Source organism: Callithrix jacchus, chromosome 3 (assembly GCF_049354715.1).
Source record: "Callithrix jacchus isolate 240 chromosome 3, calJac240_pri, whole genome shotgun sequence".
Taxonomy (NCBI): Eukaryota; Metazoa; Chordata; class Mammalia; order Primates; family Cebidae; genus Callithrix; species Callithrix jacchus.
Genome location: NC_133504.1, coordinates 139,281,055 through 139,286,530, shown reverse-complemented (window position 1 = coordinate 139,286,530; position 5,476 = coordinate 139,281,055). Strand labels below are relative to the sequence as shown.

At 37.5% G+C, this 5,476-nt stretch overlaps 1 non-coding gene across 1 annotated transcript; it reads right to left on the bottom strand.

Annotated features, from left to right (window-relative positions):
• Window positions 1-2,960: 2,960 nt before the first annotated feature.
• On the bottom strand, window positions 2,961-3,064 carry LOC118152629 (small nucleolar RNA U13). The gene has a single exon (XR_004741365.1). It is a non-coding gene; the product is annotated as a small nucleolar RNA U13 (small nucleolar RNA).
• Between the last annotated feature and the right edge of the window lie 2,412 nt (window positions 3,065-5,476).

Genomic DNA, 5,476 nt, shown 5'->3' with positions numbered 1-5,476 from the left:
AAGAAGTTTTGCCCTTCTACTCCAATTCTTCAGAACCAGTGAGGCTTCATCTGAGGGGAAGAAGTGAATGTCGGAAGGAGCTAGCTGTTCACATTCTGCTTTTCCCTACTAATTCGAGGTCTTTGATCTGATGAGAATTTGGCATAACAGGACTTGTTTACTCCTCAAGTTCTAGCTTTCTGGAATTTCATGAGCATTGACAAACTATTTCATCCACAGTGAGATTGGCTTTTGCAAATGTGTAAACCTTTGGCCATGCTTATGGGATTCATTTGGGAAGTTTTTGGCTGCAGCTAACAGCTTATCCAACTAAAGGTGTCTTAAGCAAGTAAGAATTTATTTTTGTAACATAACAAAAAGTCTAGAATTGTACATTTCTGATGTTTTTTTGGCTGCTTGGTGGTGTCACAAGAAACTTAGAGTTTTATTCTGCCTTTTCCACTCTAACATACTTAATGTGGTGGCTTTAAATCCTGTGCTTGTTGCTTCATGATTGCAAGATGGCTGCCATGATATCATACACAGAGATTTCATTTGATGCAGGAAGAAGGGAAAATGGGAAAAATGGGCCAGGCCAGGAGCATTTGCTCTTTTATTAGGAAAAAAATCAATTTATCCCACCTCACTTCACCCTTGCTCTCAGCCACTTTTCTCTCAAGGTTTCTGGTTGTTTTGCACAGGTTTCATTGGCCAGAATTGTATAAAATGATCACTTCCATCTGCAAGTGAGGCTGACTACATGAGTATTTGTCTTTTACAGGAATCTAATGAAGGATAGTCAAAGGAAAAACGTACCAAGTGAGTCAAGCAATTAAGGTTGCCACAATATAACCAAGGAATTATGATAGATAAATTATAGAGGATAGATACACATTATCTTGCATTCAAAATAAGGAACTGATGTTCTTCTGAGTATTTCAGGGCCAGTCTGACCTTTCCCTAATTCCTACCTGCCTCTTAGGAACTGTGTACATTGATCCTCTGTTTTCTTCTCAGAAGGATGGCTGAAGTTCTTGACAGATTACTTTCTTCAGGAGGCTGCAATATGATTCTAAATCCACTTTAACAAAAAATATACGGGATGCAGTTTTGAGTAGGAAAAACAAAATGCTGCTTTCAGTATGTAAACAAGTTTTGGCGGCACAATGTTGAAGTCAGTTAAGATCTTGGAGAAAGAATGTTGACTGTCTGTAAACTGCTTTAAGTTATTAACTTATCAACACAATTCCCCATCGTTTCTCCTCCCTCCTACAGAACACATTTTCAAAACCTTAGGGTAGAAACTCTTGAAAACACTTATTCAGCCCCTTTATCTTAAGTTTCACCTTATGGCATATTGCATTATATCTAGTAAAATCTTCCCAACTTGTGCAGCAAAGAGAAAGCAATGCATTTTATAGTGAAAAGACAAATACTTCTTGCTCTTCCTTGGCATGAAGTAGGCAGCTGCCAAGTAAAGGTATCTGGCAGGATTCCCAGACACAAGGCTTGGGCCACGGGTTGGGCAGAGGAGAAGTTGCCATCTCATTATTTCATTGTCATGTGGTTGTGGGACACACCAGCTGACATGCAGAATCAAAGTAAAAATTACTACTGTCAGAGAAGTGATACTAATGGCAGTGACTGTTCAGTCCTTCACTGTTTTCCAGGGACAGTCACCTCAATTTAGTGGACCTGTTTCCAGCCGCATTAACCCCCGAGGAAGATGACTGGAATATGCTTCCTGAATTGGTGATGCTAGGTGATTTGTTGTAATAATGGCTTCAGGGCAAGAGGAATTAGTCACTGTCACTTGAGGGAAGAGGAAGAAAGTGTACTCAAAAGCATCACCATATTATGCCAGCAGGAAAAAAAAAAGACTTAAAGACAGAAAAGCAAAATACTCTTTTAGCCCTTTTAAAAAGAGAAAGCACGACAAACATACACCTTGGGGGACCCTAACAGAGATATCAGAGAAGTGAAAAATTCACTCATCAAGATATTTGTCAATAAGAGGTCAATTCTTGGGCAATTAGTGTTTGTGTTTATTAGTCTCAGTCCTTCTCCTCATTTCTCTCCCCTTTTTAATCTTTCTTTTTATTCGGACTACTGATTGTTTAGGGAAATCTGAAATCACTCAGGATTGTGGTGACCAGTTGAACAGAGATAAGCCACGAGCACGCAGTGATTTATATTTCTGCAGGTGAGATCTGGGTGCTGTCAAATGGTTCGTTATATCCTATAATATTCTTTCACATAATTACACTACCAGAAGACATGAGCACACATTCTTGTCTTGGTGTGTCACTCTGCACTTAAGTGTCATCATACCATACAGGGACATTAGCAGAAGAGTGTGATTACACTCTGAGCGACTTTTCTTATTGTGTATGCACATGTGTATATGCTTGTGATTCTATGTGCATAATTACTCCATTGACAGCAGCAAGAACCTTAAAATGTGTGAGTAGGTAGGACCATAAGATAAATAGTAAAAAAAAAAATCCGAATGAAGAGAAAAATAAAGTAGAAAAATAAAGCCCTAGAAAATGGTAGTGCATATAAATAATGGTCTGAAATAGAAATTGTTCATTGGAGGTAGGCTGCAAATTTGGCTCTGAGCTTTCTAGCAACCAAATAAAAGAGATAAGCTTGATATTATTCTCAATTCTCTGTAAGGGAAAGAAAACAATTGTTGAAAAGAAGCAAAAAGAAAAGGTCTCATTTTGAAATCTGAGGTAATTTTTTTTCCTATGTCAACAAGTTTTATTTCATAGGTGTTCTATGTTAAAAAATGTGCCACTGACATAGAAAATAGGTAGTGCTATCACAAACAAACAATCAAATACACAAATCAACCCAGATTTATTCCTTTCTTTGAAATGTTAAATTGTTATCAGTTGGATGGTGACTTAGGGCTCTGGACAGTGAAATAAACATCACTAAAAGGAGAGCCTCTCGCCGATACTTACATATTTTCATATCAGATGGGTAATGTGCTGACATCATAACATAACTTGAGAGAGACACATCTCACACATGAGCATAAAAACCAAATCATTACATTTATAAATTACAAAAGGATCTTTCCACCAATATTTTTAAGAAAGATTAGATGGCATAAATACTGTCAGTATGTTTTTATTTTTAGAAAATGATTCAGGAGCTGAGCTGAGTCATGGAAACACGTTGAGAGAATACATCAGAGCCCAAGAAAATCTGGCAATCTGAATGTCCTCCACTCTCTAAAAGATGTTTGGATGACCACCAGAGAGTTGCCACTGGTTGTGCTGTGTCCGCTCAGTCAGCCGTCAGAGCCTGCAGCCTGGAAGCACCCGCTTACTAGAAGGTGGTTGACCATAGTCAGTTGACCAGAGGTTAGCTGATAACTGTAGCTATAATGGTTGCCCCTGCATTTACAGTCCAGTCATGTCTACAGCATTTGGTCAATAAAGGACAATGCATAATTCTGTCACTGGGAATGCCTCCCAGGATTTGAGTGAACTACCGGTGTCTGTCACTCTTTGGCAATTCACACTTATTTTCTTTGTTGGAGGAATGCAGTGATCTTTCTAGGTTTTTTGATGTAAAACTTTTGGCTGAGTGTTTGGATCTTCTCCCATGCTTAGCATCATTACAATGTAGTAGTTAAGTTAAACCTACTGCTAAATAACAAAGACTAGAATGTACTAAGGTCTTTAAAAAACTTGGACTTTAATTATTTGAAATGAAGTGAGAAGGAATGACCCATAAAATGGATAGAGTATAAAAGATGAGACAGCAAGTCAAATGGGTAGAACCATATATATATGTGTATATATACATGTATATATATATAGTGTATTGGTCTGTTCTCACACTACAATGAACTGCTGAGACTGGGTAATTTATAAAGAAAACTAGTTTGATGGACTCACAGTTCTGCATAGCTGAGGAAGCCTCAGGAAGCTAACAATCATAGCGGAAAGCACCTCTTGATAGATCAAACACTGTCTTATTATTATTATTTTTTGGAGATAGAGTCTCGCTCTGTCACCAGCCTGGAGTGCAGTCATGCGGGTTCAAGTGATTCTCCTGCCTCAGCCTCTTAAGTAGCTGGGACTACAGGCCGTCACCATGGCAGGAAAGACAGTGAACATAGAAGAACTATCAACACTTATAAAACCATTAGATCTCATGAGAATTCATTCACTATCGGGAGAACAGCATGGGGGCAACCACCTCCGTGATTCAATTACCTCCACCTGGTCTCTCCCTTGACATATGGGGACAATGGGGATGATGGGAATTATAATTCAAGATGAGATTTTGGGTGGGGACATAGCCAAACCATAGCATATACATACACACACACACACACACACACACACACACACACACACACACACACACATATATATCTGAATATATGTATATACATATATATATCTGATTCTACATATACACTCATATATGTGGAATATATGTAATCTTTAAAATTACTAGAATTTCACTTCTAAACAGGCCAAGATATACAAACATTTAGATTTAGCACTGAAAAATAAATAAACAGACCAGAAACACTTTTAGACCACAACTGCTAGACATAAAGCAGTAAATCAGCAAATCAAATAATTAAATGAAAAAGCTATTACAAAAGGCAGATGCTTCAACTCTATACCCAAGCCATGGTAAAGACAAATGTTTCAGGCACAAACTTAGAAAAATAAGAGAAGCATTAGAAGATCAATGGACTATTAATGTTTTACATTATCTCTTTTTACTGCTGAAAGAATAAACACCACAAACCTGCATGGGTCTTTGGAGACAACTTGGCTGTCCTTACAGGTAGAATATTTTCTTTATGAATGTGAAGGCAACCAAGCATGCTTTGTAAAACTGTAAGAAAGTGTGTAAAGCCTGATATTGAAGAGAAGAGATAAAACGGCAAAGTGATGAAATGGAACCAGCCAGTACAAAATGTCCATTTCTGGCTTAGATGCATTTTTCTCTCAATTTTCTTTCCACAATTGTCTCCTTTCCTCAGATTTTATCTTGATTTCATGCATTAGAGTTAGATATCAACAGATATGGCTTTATAAAACATTCCTTTGTTGTGGGAGTTTAAAGCAAGATAAATAAGGGAATTGGGTCAATTGGTATTTAAACTAGGATGATGTTGATTCTTTAAAGCATTTTATTTAGCGAAAGTTTACAAAGTTAATTACTGGGATATTATAGCAAGCAGATAATTTTGAGGAGGATTTTATTATATTATGTACATGTGTATTATGTACATACATTCTAAAGTGGGTCATCGGTAGCTGTTTGTTACTTGGTAAACTATTGAAGTTTAAGAATCAAATATTTTCAGGTGGCAATGTTTATCAAAAGATGCCCACTTTGTATAAAAGAAGGCAGACCACTAATGGTTAATATCAAACACTATCTTCCCCTTCATCATCATCCTCCTCCTCTTCTTCTTCTTCTTCTTCGTCGTCGTCGTCGTCGTCGTCGT